This window comes from Rattus norvegicus, chromosome 14 (genome assembly GCF_021556685.1).
Source record: "Rattus norvegicus strain SHRSP/BbbUtx chromosome 14, alternate assembly SHRSP_T2T, whole genome shotgun sequence".
In the NCBI taxonomy this organism is placed as follows: Eukaryota; Metazoa; Chordata; class Mammalia; order Rodentia; family Muridae; genus Rattus; species Rattus norvegicus.
The window spans coordinates 97,704,619-97,731,912 of record NC_141547.1 but is presented as its reverse complement, the minus strand read 5'-3'; the positions used below and the strand labels follow the sequence as shown (position 1 = coordinate 97,731,912).

At 43.8% G+C, this 27,294-nt stretch overlaps 1 long non-coding RNA gene across 1 annotated transcript; it reads left to right on the top strand.

Moving 5' to 3' along the window:
- The first annotated feature begins 17,674 nt into the window (after positions 1-17,674).
- LOC148001465 (uncharacterized) lies at positions 17,675-27,038 on the top strand. Its single transcript, XR_015637729.1, has 3 exons — positions 17,675-17,761; positions 17,889-17,984; positions 24,508-27,038. It is a non-coding gene; the product is annotated as an uncharacterized LOC148001465 (long non-coding RNA).
- The last annotated feature ends 256 nt before the right edge of the window (positions 27,039-27,294 follow it).

The following is a 27,294-nucleotide window of genomic DNA, read 5'->3' as shown; positions in this document are numbered from 1 at the left end:
CAACACGGGTGCTAAAACGTGCACGATATGGAACAGGCTAGCCTGACTCTTGAGCCAGGTAAATTCTAGAATATTCCATTTTAAAAAAAAGGAGGAGGAGAAGAGGAAGAGGGGAGAGGAACAAAGAAGGAAAGAAGGGAGAGAGAGTAGAGAGAGAAAGGGACATATATCTGAGGGAGGGAGAAAAGGAGGGAGGGGAATAGGGAAAAGAAAGAAAAGTGTGTGTGGGGGGGTGTCAATTAAAGAAATTGCATGGCTGTGTTCTGTTAACAGCATTTCTAACAGATGAAGCTTCATGACCCTTTGTCTAAAATAGGTCTGTGTGGGGCTCTGTATTCAAAAACCCAGACATTTTATCATAGTTGTATTCAGGATTCTGAAGCAAAAGCCAGACTGCCTAGTGGAAGTCTCAGCACATACAGGAGTTCAAGGAGTATGTGTGCCTACAGACACACACGCAGACAGACAGATGGAAAGATGACCACAGCGTCTGGTGTAAGGAAGGTGTTACACTTTTCCAGTACAACCTGTAGCAGCCAGTCCTGTTGCCCAGCCTGTTACAAATCCAGGCACAGCGTTGCCAAGATAAATCTGTCACAGTTGTAACCACCTGAGGAAAAACAAGCACTTTATTCAATGATAACTTTGCCTCCACGGTGAAATGGAGAGTTAGAAAACCATTTGATTCAATAAGTATGTTTATTTGTTTGTATATACACTGATATAAGAAATATTTCATGCTACATGAAAAACAGACATTTCATGGATCTTGTATCTTGATAGGTAAATGAAGAGTCTCTCTCTCTCTCTCTCTCTCTCTCACACACACACACACACACACACACACACACACGCACCACCCTTCTTAAGGCAAGAACCAACCCACAACTCCCATAATGCTTGTCTCTTATGATGCTTGAGCTAGGACATGAAAAGGAGAGGAAGGGTAAGACTCCCCATGTAGAGAAACCCTCCACGTGTTTGCCTTTCTCCTCTGCTTCCTTTCCTCAGCATCCCAGTTCTGCTGTTAACGAGTCAAGTGCCTTATATATGTTGCCATACTCCGGGTCTTCAGTGTCCCCCAGAGGCCCTGGTTCTGAAGGCCTGCCTCAAAGCCTGCCCTGTTGGAAAGGGCAGACGAGAAGTAGTCCTTTCTGCCTCTTTTCCTTCCCTGCTTTCATCAGGGCAGCACTCTCTTCTAACATAAGCTCTTCCCTACAAGGTCCGATGCTACCACAGGCAGAAAGCCTAAGAGAATGTGTCCCAAAGTCTCTGCTGGCTACAGGACAGAATAAGTGCTTACCTCGGGCTTCTTTCCCAGCAATAGAAGTCTAGAATGTTCATGGAAACCTCTTCTGGTCAGACACATTCTCTCGCCGCCGTGATTTCAGCTCTTCTTACAAACACCCTGTGAGGGGACTCACAGAGATTTCTAGTCCCGTTCTACCGAAGGCAGAAAGTAAAGCAGAGCAGTTAAAGAGCCACACAGCTCCTCAGTTAACCTGTGGAGAGCAGCCAGTGCATTCCTGCTCCAATCCCCTTCCAGTGGACTAACTGTTGCATTTTTCTAGAACTATTTCAGGGACCTGTTGGTGAGGACCGGGGCATGAAGTACAGTGCTCAGTCTGAATGACTCTCCAAGTATTGTGTAAAGCGTTACCCTCAGGCTGGTGAGTTTGAAGTTAAAATAAGAACACTGTACTTGGGCTGCAGAGATGGCTCAGAGGTTTGTAGAACTCACCGCTCTAACAGAGGACCTGGATGGAGTCCCAGCACTCACATGGTGGCTCACAGGCATTCATCACTCCAGTTCCAGGAGATGCCCTCTCCTGACCTCTGAGAGCACAGGGCACACACCGTGGTACACATGCATGCACGCAGGCAGGCAGAGCATTGACATGGAAAATAAAAACAAATCTTTGTTTTAAAAAAGGAAGTAATAGGCATCCAAAGATGGCCAGTTTTATTAGCAGAACTCCTGGCAAGTGTTTAATGGTAAGAACTCTGAACTATGGAAAGGCTGAGTTCATGGACTGAGATCGAGGGCTGAATGGTCTGGACCTGCTGACACTCTATTTGGCTAGTGCATTTGAACGTGAAGAGTAAGCAGTTTCCCTGTCTTCCCACATCCATACACAGCAAGGGAAATGTAAGGAACAGTGGTCTGACCTGCCACAGTGGCGAAGCTGTGCTGGAACACTTTGGGTCACACGGCTGGTGCGCAGCTATGAACGCGCTTCGCCAGACCGGAACCCATTGAGCGCTGTCTGCTGCGGCCGATAACCTTGGCTCTCCGGGAAAGCCTGGAATCCATCCTCGCTCTCACAGTCACTGCAACAAAGCTCCTTGTGTCACCACTTACACAGAATACCTGGCAGAAACAACTGGGTAATGGAGTATTTATTCTGCTTGTGGTTTCACGAGTCTATCGCGGAGTTGAAGGCACGGTGACAGGAGCGGGTCAGATGCACATCATCTACGGCCTCACAAAAGGGCGCCACCAGCTGGAGACCAAGTGCTCCAACATGTGACCTGTGGGGAACAGTTCACATTCAAACAACAGGAGTGACCATATATTGACGGCTTCTGATGCTTTTACGTCACTTGAATACCGTTGGAGACAACAAGGGAGACTGCTGTGTTTAAAATCACACCAGATTTTTAAGGCCTGTGCTGGTGACCAGTTCAGCAGTGCACAAAGAATTAAAAAATATATATTATTATTGGTTCTTAAGACTTTCAGTCACTTTTAGAGTGTCATGATCTAAGGAATACTATCCTCGATCTATGGAAATAGTATACCTGCTATCTATTTTAAACTCGGGAAACTGAATGGCGGCGGCACAGCAGACTACCTTTCCTCCATGTTATGGCTGAATTAATTGAGAAAAGTTGACAGGAGAGCTGAGGCCTCCGGGACCTCAAGCAGGATAGTTGACATCTCTTTCCATTAAGCCATTACTCTGTGGCACAGGATGAAGAGTACCTAGGCACGCTCAAAGTTTCCCGTGCTAAAAGTCTGACCAAAAAAACTCTCCAGGAGACACATGTAGCGACCAAGCACTTGAAATGTGGCTTATTTAGATCAAGATGCATTGGAGTCCAAGTTACACACAGGCCTTTACGACAAAAAATAGGAAGTTTCACAAACCGTACGTTGGGTCTGGGAGTGTAGCTCAGTGGTACAAGGTTTGGGGTTTAGTCCTCGGTGCCACAAAACAAAACAAACTCAATCGTGTAGAGCACGTGTTGAAATGATGATACTTTAAACATATAAGATTAAGTAAAACACATCAAAATTAAGTTCACCTGTTTCTCCCTCCTTCATTGAAGGTGGATATTAGAAAACAAAGTCGCACATGTGGTTTGCATTACTTGTCTGTGGGATGGTACTCATCTAGACAGAAAACCTAATATTTCTTTGGAAGCATTGTGGGGAATATAACCACTCACTTCCTATTGCATTGAAACTTTCCTAACCGACAGCTCTGTGCACGACAATCTTTATTGCAAATGCAAAGAGAGTGGGGGGGGGAGCGCCTCGTGTTAACCCATGCTCTAGCATTTCCCGTGACCTTGTCTATTGGAAGCCGTGGAGGGCAGGGGTCTGTGCTTACACTTCATGTTAACAAATTAGGTAAAAATTACCAGAGCAATTGCACTTTTTAAAAATTCACTCAATTGCTGGCATCTGTTCCAGAACATTCTCCTATTGAATTGTTTTTTTTTTCTTCCAGCGTGAAGGTGAATCCTTGTTGCCTGCCTCTTGGCCATCAGGGAGCCTCTCAAAGTAAAAACATGGAAGTTGTCTACACTGGGGCCCAGAGATGATGGCAAGGCAGAGAGCTGGATGCCCAGATGTTAACATCTGACTCTAAACTGCTATGGGTGATGGTCTAAACGTGGTATTTACAGCTTCAAGAGAGAGAGAGAAAACAACTTTTCTTTCCTTTCTTTTATTTTTTTTTCATTTCACTTTATTTTATTTTAAGCATATTGCTTCCAGAAATTGCATCTGCTGCCCAGGAAGCCCGTTGGCTTGACACGCTCAGCAAAATGCATGGAGAACTCTTGAGCATCACAGTGTTTTGGTTAAGTGGGTAAAGATAAGGGTTTCTGAATAGCAGAGTCATTTTGCCATATTGGCCTGGTACCCAGGGACGTGTGATTGAAAAAAAGCCCGGCTGTCTGGATGCATCTGAACGCTCGGTTATTTCATAAAGCCTGCACTGTGTATTTGGAACGCACATTTGCTCTTATGAATAACAGTAATTGTTTGGCTTGGCCTGCCTTTGTGTGACCGCCAGCTGGCAATGACTAGAACCGTGACACATGACACTCCAGCTGTGTCCACATGTTTCTGCCTTGCAGTATCCACTTATATAATTTGCTTTTTTGATCAACAGTTGAGCCATGTAAGGGAACTCATCATGCTATGCATGCCAGCTTACTTCCCTGCAAAGCCCCCTATCACAGTTTCAAAAAAGAGATTTTCATTATTCCTTGCTTATTATAGTGGTGCCGAGACTTCATTAAACATGGTGAAGTAAAAGATATATTCCTAATTGAACTGGAGTATTTTTCCCTTGAATACACATAATTACAAGACAATAGCTTAGCATTTAATCAAATGAACCATTAAAATAGTAACTAATGATGGTCTTACGATGACTGACAGATATGACCCAACTATCTTTAACTTTCTTCCCTATGTATTAGGCTTGCTATATTAGTCGTTGTAATTAGGTTCTTATCAGGATGTGATGATAACTACCTGGGTTGGAATAAAGAATCTCGTCTGCTTGGGTCTTAAAGATTCTGTTGTGCTCCAATTTATTTTCTTCGTAGAGATTTGGAAGAGGCAAGCAGAAATTGAACTTGACCCAAAATATACTTGTGTTTTTATTACCTTTTCCTGTGAAACTGAAAACATTCACTTAATCCCTTCTTCCTGATACGGAAGAGCGGAGAACACACACAGCCCTTTCAGCTCTTGGGAAAATTCTAAGTTATGAAACCTTGGTACCTTATGGCCATCCGGTTAAATTGGACCATTGTCGTTGCTAAAGTGGCCTGTCCATTTCTTCCTGGCCTATGTTTGGGCTTACACATCGCTGAAGTGGTTAAGAAATACCTGTGTAGCTGACCAGAGAACCACATGTTGACAGAGAACAGTACTCTGCAAAGCAGTCACGCTGACTATGGGAGATGTTTTGCCTGGGGCAGGGGAAGAATTTCCTTTACCCATTCCTTTAGGAGTCACAGTGTCCCATTCCTTTAGGAGTCACAGTGTCCTGACTCATGGAAACAGGCAGAAATGTGGCCATATTAAGTACAGTATTAAGTACAGTAGTTTCCAAAGTGCTCCACATGAGAAGGGAGCAGAGACAAGCACACATCCATGTACCCAGTTCTCAGAAGACATGGGATTCTAGTACAGGATCCACCACCAATTACCACCCTGTCCCTGAAAAATTAACCCCTTACTTCTCTTCTTGACTAATTTTTAAATGGACAGATAATCATGTATCCTTACACTGCACAATTATGGAGTTTCTAAGTGAGTAGCGGGAGCATCATTTCTACAGTGTAAACATAGCTTTTGGTAAGAAGGTTAAGTTGTATTGTAGCAATTTGAAATAAATAATACTTCATTGTTATTAACTGTGACTACCATGTAGCCAGTGGCTTATCGAAACTGTTATTCTAATCTACACAGTCTTGGTATCTTTGATCAACCCTGTTACACGTAACCTCTGGAAGTAACCAGCATACCTTGTTTCCAGAAAATTAACTTCTTTAGAGTTGGTACTAGTTAGATTAAACAGCATTCCTCTTTCTGTGGCTAGTTAATTTCACTGAGCTTAATGGCATCCACTTTTATTTATGTGATTAGCAGTAACAGAATTTCCTTTTTGTAAGATAATAGAGTATTCTGTTACATTTATCTATCTTATTTTACTTATCAATTTATTCATTAATACACTGTCTTATTTCTGGAGACGGACTTGCTGCTGTGAGAACCAACTGACAGATGCTGCTTCAGTGAACCAATTTTGATTCCTTTGCACATATTCATAAGAGTAGCATTGGCTTTGTGTAGTGATTCTACTGTTAGATTGTTAAAAAATCTCTGTGTTATTTCCCACAATGGGTGTATTAGCTTACCTCTCTGTCATTAGCACACGAGCATTCCCTTTCCTCCATGTCCTCACCAAAGTTGTCTTTTTAAAAGAAGCCATCCCAACAGACATGAAACGATATCTCTTTGGGGCTTCAACTTGCATCTTGGTAGTATTTCTCTGCATATCTGAGGATCTGTCAGGATTGGGATATAAAGTTTCCTTCCAGCAGCTCATACAGCAGGTCCTGGGCCCTAGATGGTGACACTCTTTTGGAAAGTTCTAGAAACTTTAGGATCTGCCTCTATCTGAAGGAAGGTCACTGGTGTTCTCGGGGCATCCTGCCCTGGGCTTCTTCTTGTTGATAAACGCTTTCTCCATTAAGCAAAGTAAAGAAGTCCTATACTAGATGCCTTACTGGGGGATACTTTTGTCATAAACATGTGATGCTAAGACACTGTGGACTGAACTCGGAAATCTGGAGCCGAAATAAAATTTGCTCCCAACTAAGTTGTCAGGTATTTTGGACAAAGCACTGAAAAGCTAACTAATGCACCTTTTAAAAGTCTTTCCAAATCCTACCTGTGCACTTATATAAGTATCTTTTCCTTTCTTTCTTTCTTTCTTTCTTTCTTTCTTTCTTTCTTTCTTTCTTTCTTTTTTTTTTCCAGCAAATATCTGTTTCTTTTAGAAGAAGAGGAAACGAGAGAGGAAGATGTCGGGAGATAAGGTAGTTTAAATGGTATGATCCCCGAAGTCTTAGGCTTTCGAATATTTGGCACAGTTTGGGCAGACTTTGGAGGTACGGCCTTGCTGGAAGAACTATGTTTCTGCGAGTGAGCTTCTGGGGTTCAAAAGCTATGACACTCTCAGTTCTCTGTGTCTGTCTGTCTTTCCCTCTCCCTTTACTGTCTGTCTGTCTCTGTCTCTGTCTCTCTGTTTCTCTCTCCCCCTCTCTTTTATGTCTGTTTGTCCCTTTCTCTATCTCTCTCTCTGTTTCTTTGTCTCTATCTCTGTCTCTCTCCATCTCACCCCCCCCCGTATACGTTTTTCTATCCCTCTCTCTGTTTGCTTCTTGCAGTTGGAGATAGGAGCCCTCATTATGCTTGCTTGTGGCCTCTCTAGCCCTCCATGATGGTGATGGACTCTTATTCCTTTGGATCTATACGCGCCAAATAAGCCCTTACTTTACTCCTTATGAGTCACCTTGGCCATGATGTTTTATCCCAGCAATAGGAAGGTGTCTCATAAAGATGTAGAAGAAAGAGAAGTAGAGGAGAGGGGAGGGGATTGTGGCCCTGTCCTTCCTTGCACAGAAGATCTTTATGAAGACCTGGTAGGACAGTATTAACAGAAGGAGTAGACAAATGAGACATATTTCATAAGATGTCAAATAATTGTTCATGTCTAAGGCATAACGAAGCCAGCTCAGAGATCACACCTACTTGCCACCAAACACCAGATAACCAACAGTAAATTTTTAATGCTCAAGATGTACACACACCTATAATCCTAGGCAGAGACAGGGATATGCCCACCTTCATGGCTATCCTGGTCTAAAGATGCTATTTTAGAAAACAAAGGAAAAAATTGAATGAATGTCAAAATTAAAGGATGAATAAATCTTATGAATCTACCTTGTTGAAATCTAGAGACCGAAATTAGCTGACCGAAATTAGCTGACTGGTATTTTCTGATGGACATTTGAGATGGAAAACCTGCTTGAAAATTTGACTCTCAGCCAATTTGCCAATAAATTCGTGAACACAAAAGTATCATAAATCTTATAGTTGGCCCCTCCACCTTGCTGATTAAGAAATGAAGCCACGACAAAAGGCATCGTTCACAAAACCTCTTACTAGTAAAGAGTCCCAGGCTTCCTGTGTGAGCTGACTTTGCTCTCTGTTGACCCTGGAAAGAGGCAACAAAAATGATGGCTCAGGACCAGAAGTAAGTACTGTTCTGGAATATCCTTTTGCTGTGGGAAAATAGGAAGAGGTGAACAGACAAAGTGTCAGACACTGGTCCATGTGATCACAGGACAGTAAAAACCAGGATTAATAACCAGGAACAAATGGTTGTCACATTTCTGAAGGGCTTTGGCGAGAGGCACGTCGGGACTTAGCAACAGGTGGTTGGAGACGGAGCAGCAGTAGAAAAAGACAGAAAAAGAGCTGTGTTGTACTCACTACCCAATCTGAATCAGCAGTCCCAGGGAGCAGTGCCCACCAGCACTAAGGAGATAGGAAGCACAGCCCATCGTCAACACTTGCGAACACTTAAAGGGATTTGGAGCTAGAGGACGTGGAACTGCAGTGTTATCCAGACAGTGGAGATGCCTGGAGTCAGAAAGCTGACATTGTCATGGTTCTGGGTGGTCCATCTGTTTTGGAATAAGACCCCAGCCAGCAGCTGGAGTTACCAAAACCAGGAACCAGCTCTTCGTGGAAAGAAGCTTGCAAGAGCTAGACCCGTCACAGCCATATGCTGAGGACAGCAATGAAGAACAAGGTTCAGATATCCATCTCTCAGCCAAGTGAGCTGGGATTCAGGGCAGACTCTGATCTCAGTAGGAAGGTTGGCCTGACGTTCTTGGGAACTAGACCACCCCGTCTTAGAAGGAAGAAGGCACAAAGGACAGAGATAGCCCCAGGCCCACTCTAGAGTTATGATTGGAGATATTTCCACTTCTAGTAGCACAGTCTCCTCAACTCTTAGCACTCTAGTCCATTCTGGCTAGCTGTAAGACTTAAGGTTGGAAGTCCGTAATCATTTCTACTGAGATCTGAAGAAATTGGGGCCTAAAATAACTAAAGCCATTTGTTTTAGAGACTGAAAGATCTTACTTGTGATTATTCTGTAGGCTTTATGCATTAAAAATCAGATAAGCATATATAGACAGGGTAGAGATTTTATATACATATATGTGTGTGTGTGTTTGTGTGTGTGTATCCTATAAGTATAAGTATATGTATATGTGTCTGTGTATGTATGCGTGTATGTGTGTGCATATATATGTATATGTATATATATATATATATATATAGAGAGAGAGAGAGAGAGAGAGAGAGAGTAGAGAACCTGTCTGTTTCCCATATATGCCCACATGACATCATGAACACAATCATTGAGAAAAATGGATGTGGAAAAGGCAGTAAATATCCAGACCCCTTGTACTTTATTGGATAGCTATTAAACCATGTTTCATGACATCAAGACCTTGTACCGTCTGCTTTATGGAAATGAACAGATCTGCCTGGTAACTGTAGTACATGCGACACTGGGATTGTGAAGGAAATACTTAAGTTGAAGACCTAACTCAATGGAAGAGAACTTGACTACCATGTAAAAGAGCCTGGATTCAATGAAGAGATTAAGGGTGAAGGGCAGCGGGAGGAAAGGGATGGAGAGAGGGATCAAGCTCACAGCCAATTAAGTTTTCAATTATAGGAAGCTATTCGGGAATAAGTTCAGTGAGAAGTGTGGGTCTTGGTTTTGTTAGTTCTGCACCCTGCTAAAAGGATTGTTGAGCAACTGAAGATCTGAGAAAGTAGCCTAAAGGGATCAAAATAAAACCATAAAATTAAACAAAGAGAGGAATGGACAAACACATTATATTTGTACCATGCTTAATGTAAGATTACACAGCAGTGGGAAGTAATACATTTCCACTCAGAGTCACATTAACCTAATGTGACTAAGCCCAATTTTAAACTAGGAAGATGTATATGTAAAAGAATGCATTTGTAAACACGCTTCCTCAGAAAGTTTAAAAGAAAAAAAAATGGCATCTCACTGACAGGCAGCATCCGTATGGCTACTCTGACTGGAATGGAAGCCTGAAGACAGCTTCTGCTTGTTGGTAAATGTGTCTGCACTCTGGCTCTTGGTAGAATGTTACACAGCTGTGTGTACCTGAAGTGAGAACTGCAGAGCGAGCATGTGGAGAGGCTGAGGGTGATGACGTAACTGACCAACAGGCTTATGAACGAAGGCATCAACGCATGGTTCAGGTCCCTGACCAACACTCAGGAAAGTCAAGCCATTTGGCTGTTGTGTGCCCAGATTCGTGACCCACAGAAACCAGGGGACATAATAAAAGAATCGTTCCAAGATTAGTTGGCTACAAAGACGATCAGTTTTCAGTCCTGCTGACAATGTGAAAGCTCACGTGCTTTGGTGTGCTGTGTCTGGCTCTATGTTGTCATCTTCCAACGTTTATGCTAATCTGATGGTTGCTAAAAAGCACCCTACTGTGTTTTAGTGCTCTGCCCTTGGTGGAGCATCAAGGTGTTTTACTGTGGAAGAAAACAGCAATCTGGTTCATTTTACTTTTGTCTCTGGTCATCAGTGTCTTTATCTGTGGCCATCCGTCCCTTATTTCTGAAAAGGAGGAAGGCATTTATCTTGGAGGAATGGGGGCAGCATAAGCATTAGAGACAAAATGTATAATAGCACTTCGCACGTGGTAGACTTGTCCTGTGTGCAGCCAGTATTCTTGCTACATGTGACCCCCCAACCTGAGCCAGGATTACTGAGTTACAGCCACAAAGTTCAAACACAGAGAGATGTTTGTAGGACAATGGCTGCTGTTATTAGAACTAGGAAGGGTTACATAAAAAAGGTATTTACATTTTCTGAAAGTAGATATCTTATACTTCTACGCTTTGCCCTCTGATTGGCCTTTGGAGCTCTGAAAAGGGTCTCATGTGTCACTTATGTCCCTAGAAACTTCCTCCAGCTCTTCTGAGGACTGAGCAGACAGTGCATGAGAAAATGCGCTTTCCAAATCATAAAGGACAATCTCTACCTAAGTGTTTTATTTTCTGAGTTTAAACCCAGGGGTCTCCACGATCTTTTTTGTCAGGTCTCTATTTCCTTCTCTAGTCCTATTTTCCTTGGTTAGAAAGAAAATTGAGAGCCTTCTACGCCCAGTTTGTCTCAACAGGACTTCTGCAACTCCCCAAAAAGAAGTGTTGAAGTCACATTTCATGTTCACACAGAGGAGAAAATAGCTCAGATGAGAGTAAGCAGAAGAGATATAAACTAAGAGTTAGGACCCAGAACAGGCACTGACTCCTGCGGGTTGATCTAGCAGCCCGTTCACCTGGGAAAACACTAATTCTCAGTGTGTGTGATTGGCGTGTGAGCCTATAGGTGCGTGCTGCGAGCGCTTGCTGGAGCTGTCCCACCTGACCTGGCCAAGCACCTGTGTGATGATGACGTCATTCCTCCAAGGCTTATGCTCTTTGGGATAATTTTATGAAAGCTCAAGATGAGGAGATACCAAGTAGAAACATTTCCAAGCTTCAGTGTACTTAACCTTTGGGTGACAGAATATGCCCAAAGCTTGCATCTGACGTACACTACCACAGCATAGCGATGCAACCTCTTGATGACAGTCACAAAACATGAGCAGCCGCCTTTGATTCCGAGCACGGAGTCCCTTTATAAGGCAATGTCTGAAAAAGATTATCTACAGAAGCAGCATCAAACTTGCTGGCACATGAGGCTCTTGTCCAGCAACCACTGTTACTCTCTTCTAGCACAGTGGTCCCCAACCTGCCTAACAGAGTGACTCTTAAGCACAGTTCCTCATGTTAGGGTGGGCCCCACCCACAACATGATTTTTGTGGCTACTTCATAGCTGTAATTTTACTAGTGTTACTTGTTATCATAATGTAAATATCTGATGTGCGACCCCTATGAGAGGATCATTCAAGCTACAAACATGTCGGAACCAACAGGTTGAGAACCACAGATCTAGTGCAAGGACCAGTTTCTCCTTTATTTTCTATTCTCTTTTAAAGTGTTTTTTCTTTTACATTTTAATGAAAATGACAACTTTGTGTTAGACAACCAGCCAGGGAGCTTATCCCTGAGAGGCAAAGTCTTTCTTTCTCAGTTGATTGGTTTTCTGTTGTTCGGTCTGGGGGTGGAGTTCATGAGATTTTCTTCCTTTAGCGTCCTATTAATATTGTCACTGTTCAGGTCTTATTTATGCAGTGACTTCTAAAAAGAGGCAGGCACAAAACAGACTTCCTGATAACCCAGCTTCTATACTCACTCCACCTTCTCCTCCATGAGGTTCTCTGATGCACAGATGCAGAAGCTGAAAATGTGGTGTATATGTTGTACATGTATGTGCATGTATGTATGTGTATGCGTGTATATATATTCATATGTATGTACAGTGTGTGCATATATGTTATGTGTGCATATGTTTTTGCATGCGTGTGCATGTATGTGATATATATAATATATATACACATACACACATGTATATATATACATACATGAATACCATTCCACTATAAAGAAAATGAAATTGTTAAATTTGCAGGTAAACAAATGGACCTAGAAAAGTTAATGAGCAGAATAACCCAGACCCAGAAAGACAAACATCCCATTCTCTCTCATCTGCAGCTTCTACTTCCGATCTTCATGTATGAGTATTTATCATGGAGTAACTGCAGAAACTAGGAAAATATAAAGGCACCATAGGGGTAGGAAGGCTTGAGAGGAGAAGAGCATCATATTGGTGATTTGAAGGTGAAACAGAAAAACTGAGAAGAGAGGAGGGAAGTCAATACAGAAGGAGAAAGGACAAGGGAGGGGCAAGTAGCACCAGTGCTGTTTGATAAAGCCTCAAGGCGTCATTATTTTCTAATTACTGAAAATTATAAACGTAATATATGTGTGCGTCCAAAACCCAACTTTGTCTTTGATTTTCACATGTCTGTTAGATGATGAGCGTGGAGATACGTGACCTCCACATGTCTCCAAGATGATGGCTCTAAATCTCCTTACAATATTTCAAATAATTCTTGTGTTTTCCATAGTACTTAATTACCTCCTGATGTATGTAAGTACACAGATACACACAAACACAACACATGCAACATATACACACATGTATTTGTGTGTGTGTGTGTGTGTGTGTGTGTGTGTGTGTGTTATCTAACTTCCCCAGTAGGATGTAAACTCTTCAAGCTTTCAGATCTTTAAGCTTTGGTCTCCTGTTGCCAATGTATACTTAGAACCTAGAAATTACACATACATGTTCGCAGATTATAGGATGATTGGATCCAAAGCCTGTGACCTCCTCAGTTACTTTGATCATGTGCGAGAGACTTCGAGTATCATCTTTTCCTGTCATGGAGGAGAACACAGGAAGCCAGAGTACTCATCAAAGACCACAAAGCCAGGCAGAGGCAGGGAGCCTGGGCCCTGGGCCTGCTGTTTGTGCTTCCAACCCTCCAGGAAGCCTTCCTCTCATTTACTTGGGCATCAAAAAGGAAACAAGATTCGTCTTGACATGTTTGTCATTGGTATCCAGACTCAGAATACCCAATGTCTTCTGCTTCCTACTTCACATGAAGATGTAGGGTCAGATGTTTCTCCTGAGTCTTCTCTCAGGATCATTTATCTTCCGAGGAAGCCAGGAGCTAACTGCCACACTGCTGCTGCTGCTGCCCTGAGAATGGAGCTCTTCCAAACGTCCCCAGCTCAATTGCCCTGGATCTCCGTAAGCCACTGGAGGACAGGAGCATGACAGAGAAGCCTGTGGCATCCCTGACAATGAAGAAATCTCCCAGATCATAAGGCCAGCTGTTAACAGGAATGACAGTCAACAAGGAAGAAACACAGAAACAGATGCCCCGATCTCTCTGCTCTGTGATTTTGAAGAGGATCAGGGGCCAGGGTGCACAACTGACCCTTTGCTTTCCTGAGAAATCCGACAGACTGAAGACTTAATGGAGACTGACAAGAGTGGGATCTTCACATCTCCAAAGTGCTAAAGACCCAAAAGATTCCCTTGAGAAGAGAAGGCTCTCAAACTGAGAGAAGGAGAGAATAAGGGTTGGGGGATAAAAGACATTTCATTGCTGGGCCTTCACCAGACAAGCTGGTTTTTATTTAAAATATAAAAGAAGAGAAACATGGGTATGACAACAATGTCTGCTGTGACTGTTTTAATTAGAGAAAAATCAATAATATGTGTTATGGATGAAAGATGGTTTGGCCATGTTGACTCCCGCCGTCTGTTGCTCGTAAACACGCATGCACGGAGCTGTCAGTTCGTCTTGTATAGGCTCCATGTCGTTTATCAATAGGCCAACTAGGGAGGAGGAGCAAGGGTGGGAGGGGATCTGAAGAGCTTGGAGTCTGGGAGAAGCCAAATGTCTTTCCCGCCACCCACTGGGAGTCCTCCTTTCATTTCCTTTTGCTCCCACTTTAAAGGGGTAACAGAAAGAGAAGGGCGGCTGGGAGCGAGGGTTGGACGTGTAGACAGAAGAAGAAATGAGAACAGAAAATAACAGGAGTGAAAAAGAACAAAACCAGTAGAGACACATAGACATGACACTGATGTCACCACACATAGCAGCTGGCTACCGCCTAGACATTTTGGAGCTCAAAGCAAACAACTCCAGTCAAAAGAACCTATTTATTTACTCAAGCAAAGTGATATTATTTGTTGAATTTTATTTCTGCTTTTGTAACTGTTTCTTGGTTTCCATTTTTTCTACATCAAACACATGTTATGTCAGAGAGAAGGGTTCTGAGGAATATCAAGTTCTTTCCTGGGTAACTCTCAGAACATCTGTGCCTTGGCTGATCCATGGAATGAGGCTATGTCAAGAGGCTGAGGCAGTAGGATTACACGTTCCAGGTTGCCTAGATTACAGAGTACGTTCATGGCTCACCTGAAAATGTCAGGGAGGCCTTGTCTCAACATAAAAACTAAAGAGGGGGCTGAGGACATATCGTAGCAATAGAGAGCTTAGCTACCATGGAAAACTCCTGGGTAAAACTCATGAATGAAGGCTCAGGACTTAATAGTATTGGTTAGTGGTTCTCAACCTGTAGTTTGTTGCCCCTTTGGCAGTCAAATGACCCTTTCACAGGGGTAGTCTAAGACCCTCAGAAAACACAGGCATTTACACAGCAATTCATATCAGTAGCCATCCCAATTATGAAATAGCAACAAAATAATTTTATGGTTGGGGTCACCATGAGATGAGGAACTGTATTAAAGGGTTGCAGCATTAGAAAGGTTGAGAACCACTGCTATAGATGGAGTTCTTGAAGATGTATTCACGTTTTAGGCCTAAAGACCTATCAGGGAATAGAGCTCGTCAGAGTTAGAGTCTGATTTATAGAGTCTCGTGAAGAAAGCTGGTGACAAGTTGAGAGGCTCATTCTTCCTGATTTAAAAACTCAATTCGAAAACTACTATGATTTTAATAAGTATGGTAATGTGACACACATACAGGCTAGAGTCTCTATGGACTCTATGGAGTCTCTATGGCTCTGTGTCTCTATGGACAATTGATATTCAATGTGGGTGTCATCCAATAAGGCAATGGTGAAATGCTTATCAAAGATTTCTGGGACAGCCAGATAACCACTTGCACTGGAAGGAAGCTGGACTCTACCTGAGAGCCTGAGAATTTTTAAATTCTAAGTACATCAAAGATAAATATAAGAGCAAAACTTATAAAAAGTCTTGGAAGGAAGCACATAGTAATCTTCATGGATTTGGATTTGGCAATTCATTCTCAGCCACACTCTAGGAGCAAAGGAATACAGGTAAGAGGCGGGCAGTGGTGGCCCAGGACTTTAATCCCAGCACTTTGGAGGCAGAGGCAGGCAGATCTCTGAGTTCAAGGTCAGCCCGGTCTACAAAGTGAATTCAAGGACAGCCAGGGCTATGCAGAGAAACCATGTCTTAAAAAACTGAGAGAGAAAGAGAAAGAGAGAGAGAGAGAGAGAGAGAGAGAGAGAGAGAGAGAGAGAGAATGTATCACATAAAGCAGCAGATTACGTCAGAACTATGTTTTGCTCATCACAGGACATTATCGAAAAGGTGGAAAAGCACACTGCAATGGTGGAAGGAACTAATTCAAAACTCTGCCTGAGAAGAGGTGTGGCTCCAGGATGCACGGGAACCTCCCCAATGAAACTACAAAACAGCAGAGCAGAGCATCAAACGAAAAATTAGGCCTTGAAAAAGCGTTTCATTTTGAAATCCTCCATGATGTCCAATCAGCTCATAATCGCTGGCCGCTCGAGAAATGACACTGAAAGCTGCAGTGTGATGCCATGACACATCGACTAACGCCACTAGAAGGACGTTTTTCCTGGAAAATTAACAAAGGCTACCGAGGATTTCCAAGAGATGGGAACTGGGAGGCATCGAGAACAGGAATATCAAGTGGTTCAATCCCAAAGTTTGGCAGCTCCCCAAAAAGAAACAGAGAATCATCACATGACCCAGAAATTCCACTCCTGGAACTTGTAACAGGTGCTCACACAGATGTCTCGGGGCAGAATGTCCACAGCAGCTAAGCCAGATGCCCACTGGTGAGTGCGTGGATAGACGGATGCTAGCACATCGATGCAATGGAATTGGTTGAGCTATCCAGGGAAGTGAAACGCTTGTTAAGGCTCCAGCGTAGCCCCAGGTGCAATAGGGCATGGCTTTACTTCTATCAACTATAAAGCAGGTAGCAAAATAGAAGAGTCCTCTGGAGCAGGGATTAGGTTAGTCTTTACATGGGCTATGGGGAAGGACAACTGTGATGAACCGCTTCATGGTACACAGTCTCCTCTAGAGTGTTAAGAAGTGTTTCGGAATAAGATACAAGTTGTGGTTGCACAATACTGAAGTTATGCAATTTATATTTTAATCACTTTAAAGTGAATAATTCCAGCAGTTGATGGTGGTGAATACCTATAATTCCAGTGATTATAGCAGCCTACGGAAGGGGGATCAGAAAACAGCCAAGCAAAATCAGGCAGCCAACCAAATGATGGTCACCAGGGCTACGGCTCACTCAGTGGAGAGCTCACCTAACATCCTTGAAACCCTGGGTTTCATTCCTAGCATCACACAAAATGGTTAACGTCATCCAAGTTTTGTTTCAGTAAAAATGTAATTTAGAATCGATGTGAAAAGTCACTAGAGAGAGACAGACAGAAAATGGGCAGGGGGGCAGGGAGAGGAAAGTGGCATCTGGGGTGGCAGGAGGAGACAAGGTCGCAGATCTCAGTTCGTATAGGCAAGAGTTCCTCTCTGGTCTTTCCTTGATAACCCGGCTAGAGCCAGGGGCAATGCCCACAGGACTTCCTCTCTAAGACACCACCTTCTATACTCTGGCAGTCTTGAAATTGAGAGAGACATAGGGGATGGTATACTAACATCTTAACCTACCGGAGCCTGCAGGACTGAGGAAAAGCATCAAGGTTGCAGACTGTGGAGCTGAGAGCTGGGTATTCATCAATGTAATTTCAGCATTGCCGTATTAAAACAATCTCTCTTTTAATAAAAGCAAACACGCCCTCTCCAACACTCAGTTTCTTTTATTACAGTATCCCACCACCTCTCATCCCAGCCAGGTTGCTATAGAAATAGTTCCATGTAGAAATCGGGACTATAGAAATAGTTCTGCTTGGTAACGTGTGCCTTAAGCAATACACAGGCATTTCTGGCCCCAGACCTCGAAGTTCACAAGCATTTCCACAGCTGCGTCAGTTCCCAGCATGCTAAGGATGCTGGGTAGGCAGCCTTCCTACTGTTTGGAAAATTTCACTCCTGCGGCTTCTTGGCTGGTTTTGAAGAATCACTGTATGAGGTGAGTGAACTCCTCGGTGTGTTGGTATTTAAACTGTGGTCAGATGGTTAAAAATGAAATGAAAAGAGGGTTTAGTTCATAAAGGAAAGTCATGAACGATCATCCTTTTTCTGGTCTTCCCTGGTAGGTCACAACACAGATCTGCTACTTCCCACAATAAAGATGGAGGGACGAAGGAGAAGGATCGTTATGTTAAGGCTGCTGTCTGGGGGGAAACAACACAGTAAGTGAGAAAGAGGCTTAAGACAATCTGGTGACTTTGTTGCAAAAAAAAAGGGGGGGGGGGTCCTTTCTCTGGGAAAAGGGGTTGAAGGGTTGTCAGGGCCTTCTCTGGAGCACTGGCTGGCAGTGAACATGTGTTTCCTCCCTCCAACCGACTTGCCAGTAGCCAGAATGTTGCTCCCTTTCTATGGAGCTTGTCAAAATCGATTTCAGTCTGGAGACTATGAATGATAGAAGAGGCTTTCAAACAGTTTTTCACTGTAGTACCCGAAGCCCCAGACAGGAAAGATTGTGTTACAATCTGGTACAAAGGGCTGCACGCCCCTGGAAGAACACAGAGTCTCTGTCAACCTGCTCGATGCTTCCCAGTGTCCCAGGGATCTGGAGGACACAGGGCAATAGACTCGATTAAGTGGATGTTCCAGAAAAGTGAGGCGGGGCAGGCACAGCATGTGGAGGGGAACACCCCAAAACCTCTCCAGCAGCATTTCACCCCCCCCCCCACTGGCTACATGTCTGGTTCTGTTTTAGAGACGCTTTCAGGGCCAAGGGCAGGACAGACTTCAGAGCGTGTGCAGCAGGAGCTGCATCAGCCATGGGCAAACATTTTCTCAGCGACCACTCTGCATGGGGATTCTGCCATTTCAAGAGCAACACAGGACTGTGGGATGCCGGCTTTCTGCCCTCTCCCTATATTTATGGGTATCCCAAGCCATTCTTGGGGTTTATGGGTAGAAAACACTAAAAGTAAATTAGACACAGTGCACATACCTATACATCCAGAATTTAGATGGGAAGTAAGATCGAAAATTCAAGGTCAATCTCAACTACATAGCAAGTTGGAGGCCAGCTACGATCTACTGGGATTCCATTAAAAACAGAAAGCAGGACTGGAGGTAGGAGTGAAGGAGGAGAAGAGGAGGGGAGAAGCCAGGTGGAGATGTTCAAACCCACCTTTAATTCCAGCACTTGGAAATAGAGGCAGGTAGAGCTCTGAGTTCAAGACCAGCCTGGTCTACAGAGCAAGTTCCAGGACAGCCAGGGCTACACACACAAAAAAAAACCCTTCTTTGGGGGAGGGGAAGGGGGAAGGTGGGGAAGGGAAGGAAGGAAAGGAAAGTCAACAGCCTTAGTATACCGTTCCATGACATCACTTGAGTGTGCGGAGAAAAATGAGGCTCGCTACTCTCTGACAGTCCCCTTTTCTCAAGAGAAGGAACGGAAGCGGCCAGGCATTTCAGCTCAGGGGCTTCCCTGCTTCCTGCTTCGGTATTTCAGCCACTCCACCTCTGGGAAGCCTCCTGAGGAAAACTTAGGTGATATAAGCTCGGTGATAAACTAAAGCGTTGCTTGCATTTGGGGCACAAAATTATACCCTTCGCTGTACACGTACCCAGAGAATTCCTCGCAGGGATACCTTGGCCAAGAGAAGAACCCGGGAGCTATTTAGTTCACAAACCCAAAGTTTGATTTATCTTCAGCTTTTTAGGAACACATCACTGACATAAATCAAGATGCCGGGTAGAGCCTCCCATAAGAACTTTCTATTACACTTCTAAGCTGAAAGAGAAACGCCCAGACAAATAGTTTCCTAGAACCTAAGGCTGAAAACATGTTTCCACAGAAGGTTTTTATTATTATCTTCTTAATGATATACATGGATGGATTTACATCTCTTCCCTCTGCTCGCACAGTCAGATTCCATAACATCTCCCAAGCAGGCGCTTACATTTCTTTCTTTATTATTTCTGACAAGACTTAAAGTACTTTTAGCTCAGAGTCTTAGCTCCTTGGTAAACATTTCTGCCCCTCTAGGAAGAGGAAGCTGATAGGTGACAACTGTGTCCAGTATGCCCAGGGAGCCTTGGGCAAGCTGAACCGGTATTTGCGTCTGATTCTAATTTCTTTTCTAGCTATATAGTGTTCTCATCCAACCATTTATTTTCTGGCTGAAGAAGGACGAAATCGTGGCTGGAGAATAAAAGCACTGCCCAACAGGTGTTTGGGATGAGTGGGGCATGTTTCAAACAATGACCCCAGACCCTGTCCTTAGACATACTGCTTGTTTCTAGTGTTCCCTGTCTAAACCAATGACATGTGTCATGGCCTGGTGAACATGACAGCTACAGGGAAGGACAAACTTTCAACCACTAACGTCCTCTTTAAAAGTCGGAGCCGATGACCCTGTGCCAACGTATTTGGCCAACGTCAGAGCATTTTGGCTAAGTGGGCTCAATCCACTGTTTTCATCCAATTCTAGTTCATAATCCCTATTCAGGATAGAGTGTGCTGCAGCCTAATGAATGTGGTAATGGAATCCTTGTGTGTGTTTTTCCACAGCAGGGCGCAGATTAGCATAAGTGTCACATTCTGTAGGCTTGCCCGCTCATTTCTCAGGCATTGCTACGCCGGGGATTTTTCAACTGGATAATAAGAGGAGTATGGGCTGCACATGTGAAGCGGGCACAGAGCTTTCCGCAGGCAGGGTGGAATAAATCTCACCTGGAGGTACGCTATGATAGATTAGCTTTGCGCCTCCGCTTTAAAATGCAATATTTCATCCCGAGGATCCTGTAATCTGAGAAAAGAAGAATTGGGTTGAATTTCATGTAGAGTTTCGGGGGGGTGGGGGGGGACACTGTCAACTCTGAACCGTGGGGCTGAGGAATTCTGCACCATTCTCTCAGCTTTTCACACTCAACGATGAGTTCAAAGCTCTGGTTGCCAACCAAGATGAGAAATAATGGAGGTTTTGTTCTCAGAGATGCAAATGGGAGAGAGGTGGCAGGCTGAAGGCATTAGTCCTGTTTCCCCTTCGCCTTCAGAATCCAAAATGGAGAGGGGGACCTACAGAGAAAATTCTCCCCCATCGCTTTCTTCCCATGGCCCTTAGGAAAGCACGCCAGGGCAACATTTAGAAGTCTCCTCAAAATACACCGTTTAGGCATTCACAGGACTTTACATTTCTAGAAAACTACTATTGGCTTTCAGATCCCACGTTTTACGTAGTCAAGCTATTTGGAATAAATTTGTCTCCATCAAAAGATCTGGTGCAGACTCAAAATGGAATAATGGCTTTATTTCCCATGTTTGTCTCCTACTTTCTGCTGTGTTAGAGAAATTATATCTCTGACTGAAATAACAATTAGAAATAAAGCTGTTTGCTAGAGGTATGTGACAATCAAACTGGCCATTTAGAGTCGAGGATTAAATATTAATCCCATTTTTCCTTTATTAATCATCATAACTCCATGCTGAAACGTCACTGAAAAATGTACCCAGCAATGGAATACCATGAGTTTTTTGAACTGGTTCCAACCTGGCCTAAGAAAAGCCAGCCTCTCTCTCCTTGGGTGTTGGGACAGAGAAAGGGTATGCAAGGGATAAGGCCTTGCAAAAGAAACACAAATATACCAGCCCCTGCCTCCATATTGAGCTGTCTTGCTGAGTCAGCTCTCCAGCAGCAGGACCACTGAGCTAGTTAAGGGACAGCATGCCTGCAAATTCCCCAGGGCTGGAGTGTGGCCCCTACCATCTCCAGCCCCCTTCCGTGTCATGCCTTCCTACATGACAGACAGACACTGGGTGGCAAATGTATTTAAGACTACGAGGAGAGGGGCTGTTAAGTGGACCTTGGCAACTGAAACAGTATATGTGTAAATCCATCGAAAATCCCCGGCCTTTTACAACCCCTGCCCCAATGGAAATCAGATCATAGGTCTGTTTACAAGAGACCACAATCATTTGGATAAAGACCCATGACAGTGCAGGGCAGGATTATTTGAAATTTTAGTAACCTAAGCTTTAAAAATATTCTAAAAGCAAAATAACAAGGGAGAGGTAATTGCCATGAGCTAATTACTTATGATATTTCATATATATAATCGGGAAACAATCTCTGTAAATGTCAGCTCATGGCACTTTGGCAATCGCTTGTAATTTTTATTGTTTAAAGAAATGTCAACATTTCCATTTTCCCCAACTTCATTTAACCTGGGCCCAGCACATGGCTGCTCGGGCCACCAGATGAGAACACTTTGTGCCGTTGTCTCAGAACGCTTCATCATTTTGTAGATGAGGAAGTCTGGATCTCCATTTAGTTACAACAGTGCTGCTCTTAAAAGTAGTGAGTTAAATGTGCACAAAAGAATTTGAAGGTTAAAATGAGAGGTGGTTACCCATGTTCAAGACTTTGTGAACACTTAGGCTTCCTTTCGAATTTCAGTTAACCCTTCCATAGGCATGGGTGAGACATTTAAGAGATTTAGACATCTGTTTTGTTGGTTTGTTGCCCTTTTTAATCCCTCCTTGCCACTTACCAATAATGACTGGGAAGAAGTCAGCATCATAGGAGACAGCTTAACTAACTGTGCAGACGGAGGCAAAGAACTGCCAACAGGAGCTACCCTTCCCAAGGAGTGAGGGCCCCGGAAGCCCCTCCCACCAGCAGACCCTTTCTTGCCCACTTGTTCCTCAGCCTTGTCTGCATTTCTGTAAGAGTAAATTAGCATCCTTCCCTGTTCCCTAGGAGAGCACGCCTGAGCAGGATTCCTTCTGATACCAAAGAGGCTTAGAAAGAGAAGATACCCAGAGCCAAGGCTTTTAGTCCCCTGCTCTGAGCGGTGGCTGAACAAGGCTAAGGGAGGTCAGGAAGACTTATAAAACAAGGGCTGTGGAGAGGGAGCCGAAGCTTTGAGAGGAGCAAAGGAGCCAGGTACCTCTGAGCTGGAGCCTCTTCCTACAAGGAGAGAGGAGGGGCAGTCAGTGAGCTGAGGACAGGCACGGGCGTACTGGAGAAGACTATCACAGAGGAAGGTCAAGGCAGAGCAGGGAAGTGTCTAGTAAGGTAAGGACCAAGGTTCTGGCTACCCCTTCACTTACTGACCTACCCTGTGTTCTCCTGTGTTCCAACTGCCAAGTCAATGTCTTCCTTCCCATTTGTGGGCATTAAACCCTATAATGAAAATAACCCTCATCCTTAAGCTCAATAACAATGTGTGTGTGTGTGTGTGTGTGTGTGTGTGTGTGTGTGTGTGTGTGTGTGTTGGGGGGGCTTCAAAGGAGGAAGACGGGAACTTACAGAAGTACAGAGGCAGTATCTCATCCATTGCCATCCCCAGTCAGGTGGAAGCAGATGTGAAAGTCGCTTCTTCACCTTACCTCTCCTACTTACCTCGCTGGCATTGTACCTAGCAGGTCTCTGAGGAAAGGATACCACTGCTTACTTTCTGCTCTTAACTAAATACCTCAGATGTGGGTGATGGGTGCCCTACTTTCTCTGTTCTGGAGTGGGGGGCCCATAAGTGGTCATTTCAACCCTGGGGAAACTCCCTTCAAAGTCTGTGGTGGCTTCATGAGTATTCCTCACAAGACACATTCCTCAGAGTTGAACACCCTGCCTGCTAACATCATTTTTTACTTCATCCTATTGCAAAGGAAAAAAGGTAAGGCGGTTGAGCCACTGGACTGACTAAAAACTAAACAAAGACGAAGTGAGATCCCTGATTGATTGCGTCTAGTGTTGCTGTGGCAAAACACCAGACAAATACAGCTTAAAGAGAAGAAAGGTTATTGAGGTATTCGATGTCAGAGGATTACAGTCCATCCTAGGAGGGAAGAAACGCTATTTTGATATTCAATGTCAGAGGATTACAGACTATCCTAGAAGGAAAGTCAAGCAAAGGTCATGGTGATCAGAGCTTGCCTAGGCTAACACTAACTCTCACCTAACATCAGGAAGCTTAGACTTTGCCTGGAACTAGGGACAGATATAAACTTCAAAGACCTGCCCCTATTGGCTTACTGTCCTCTGGTAGCTCCCACCTTAATGGTTCATCTACAGCCTGCAAGGCTATGCTGCAAGCTGGGCAACATGTGTTCCCCACAAACCTGTGGGGACACTTTAGATCCAGGCCATAACACTTTCCTACATGTCAACAGAATCTCCTGCTTCGCCAACTCTGGGCCCTGTTCCACAGCAAGTGACTGGAGCTGGAGCTGTGAAAGATGCATCCTTGGCTGTGTGAAAACATTCACCTAGAATTATCCTTAACATACAACACTCTCCCCTTTTACCTACTTTCACGAAAGACTCCTTCTATTTAGTTGCATGACGCTAGCAGGTTATTGGCAATAAAAGGTCTTGGTTTGTGATCATTTTTTAAACTAGATACTCAAATTTGGCAGCTGGCCCGATCTGCGGAATGATTGTTGCTTTTTGGCTGTATCCATGCCAGGGGAGGAAACCGCTGGTGGGGGATGGAAAGGGCGCCATGACTCACTCTCTGAATGGCTTCCCTTTGAAGCCAGCTCTGTCACTCGCAGATGTACCTTCAAATCTGAAAAAAAAAAAAAAAGAAAGAAAGCCCTAACTCTGGAGCCTGGTTCTTCAGTTGGGGGCAAAAATTGGAGGAAAAAAATAAAAAGGACAAGGCAACCTCATTGCCGTCTGTTTTAACAAGAAATTCTTTTAGCCTGATGCAATCAGCTATGACGACTTGGATTGTACATCTCTTAAATTGCAGGTAAAAAGAGCCGTGATCGTAATTGTGAACCTCATCTGACATTCTGTTTACACAAACACAAGGAAAAGCTTATCACCACCAACCTGTAGGGACCCGACGGGGCTTGCCATCCCCGTTTCCCTGCAAAGCCCGTCAGAGCCACAGTGACACCAGCAGCTCGGAGGCCTCCAGATTCGTCCCCACTTGTCTTTCTCCTCATCCATCGAAAGGTTTCTTGAAGACACCTTGAATGCTGTGGGCTAAGGCTACTCAAGGATCCTGTTGAATCAATCCTTTTATAAGATCGTTTTAATGGAAACCAGTGCACTGACTTCATATGGACAGTTCAGATTTTAAGATATATCTCACCAAACGGCACATCCCAGCCAAGTAAAATATGGACACCTTAAAATTGCAGGGAAATGCCTCCACCTTTCTGTTTGCCATCATGAACCAAACTTATCATGAAGAACCCCAAGAATCCTTTCTCCTTAGAGGTTCGCTCTCAGGACTTCTTGTCTTTCTCTTTACTGTCTTCCTTAAGCCCCTAGTTAGTGTGCATCTCTTGGCTTTAGTCATAGTTGTTCTCTGGTCATTTCCTGGCATAAGTGAGATGACATATTAAAATGCCATATAATCTGTATTTTTTTAACAGCATATTACTTTTGCCTCTTCAACTAAAGCACACACCTTCTGTTTCCTGTTTCTCTGTGAACAGTAGACTGAGGTTACAGTAAACACTTCCATATTAACAAAGAAATCGTGAATTGCAGCTCTAAGGCTACTGATGGCCCAAGGACCTGGGCTGCTCACCTAGATGCAACTGCAAGGAGGTTGGAATGTAATCTCAGCCTGAATAAAAATTCTGGACCTGCCTCCTCCTATTTGTGAATTCAGGTCAGTTATTTAACATTGCTTAAGCCTCAGGTTTCTGACTTATGAATGAGAATAACATGTCTACCTCGCGGAACATCATAAAGATTTAATGAAAAAGTAACTGTAGACATAGGAAGTTTTCTGAGGCACAAGTTATCTAACCTGTGGATGTGGTGTCCAACCTCTAACCAAGAAGCCATTTGCAATTGATTTGCGATTGATACCAGCTGGGAAAGGGAGAATCAGTATTCACCAATAGAATGCTATTGAGTATATAAAGCAGACTCCAGAGACGGTCCATGGCCAGGAGTAGATGGCCAACACAAAACAAACTCCATGTTTTTTTGTGGACTGTTTTGCTTGGGCCTTGCGACTTGTTGGATTTTTGTTTGTTTTGTTTTTCATTGTTATGGTTTTGTGCTTGAAAGAGAGAAATGAAAGAAGGAAGGAAGAAGGAGGAAGGAAGGAAGGAAGGAAGGAAGAAAGAAAAGAAGAAAGGAAGAAAAGAAGAGAAAAGAAAAGAGAAAAAGAAAAGAAAAGAATAGGGTTGGGTGAGATAGGAAGGTGGGGAAATCAGAGAGGAGTTGAGGGAAAGAAGAAACATGATCAAGTATATTGTGTTAAAATTAATAAACATAAAGAAAAACTGGCAACTAATAATTACCTGTGTAATAAATAGAAGATCTGGTAAACAGTGGGCACACAAGATAAACCATGACGATTCCTCCTATTATTAAAGACAAACATCAGTTGTCTGCTGCCTCATGCCTGTTCTTGGTATTTTCATTTCACCAGCTGCTATTCCCAGTAGCCAAAGGCAATCAGAGTGTGAGTGTGTACCTCTCAGAAAAGTGGGAAGCAAGCTATAAAAACTGTGGAGGTGAAGCTCCCCCACTATTCTCCCAGCCATGTTTGGAGACTCTGTCCTGACCCTGGTGAATACTCCATTACAAAAAGGTCAGAATGCTACATGTTAGAATCCTAATGGTGGGTATCTCTGAGAGAAGGTATTGCAGAGAAGCCTATCCAGGTTCCATGCCTCAAGCAACAGAACCCTACCCAGCCCAATTTCAGCAGAAAGAGGAATGTACTAAGTGCATCTTAGTTTTCCAGAACACGCCTGGAAAACAAAGTGGGAGACAGGCAGCCACAAGGTACACTACCACATAGGCACAACCACAGCCAAAATGCTACCACAGGGCCCAAATCCTGCCTCTGCAGCCTGACACTGCTTGCCCCCGTTGGTGACCCATGACCTCACAAGCCCTAGGCCAGACACTGCATCCTTTCCTTTCACTCTGGGCATCGGAGAAGAGAGGTGTCTGCTCCCGCCATCAAAATGAAGTCCTTACTGCCTGCTTCTTGTATCCCTCAATGTGCGTGTTCAAACACCGGACCAGTGCTGAATGCCTGCTGGCAGCAAGGACGCCACACCCTCCCCTGATTCCTGGAAACTATCACACTGTAGGGAACACCCTCCAGGGTGGGAGCTTCAAAAACTCAACAGACTAAAGAATGACGGTGTCCAAAGTTCAAGTAATCTTCTTAAAGACTGTTGTGCAGCCTGCCTAGAATATTACGTGTGGACATGTGTGTGTACATACATGTGTGTCTGTACATACGTTTATATACGTGTTATTTTATGATAATATTAAATAACAAATGTCTACCGCTTTAAGTTGCGATCTCTATTTTAAGGCTTTTTTAAGTCTTACCATACATCGTTCAAAAATCTATGGAGTCTTCAGAGAGTAAGTACAAGAGAAACACGCAAAGAAGCCCCTGAGACCAGTGAGCATGGGACGCATGTGTATTTGGATTTTAAGATGTAGCGAGAAAGAAGTGATCAAGAGACAAATTGCAAAGCTATGTTTGACACCTTTTTTCCTTCCCCTGAGCTGAGAGCAGGGGGTATCTAATTGCTCCTGTTTC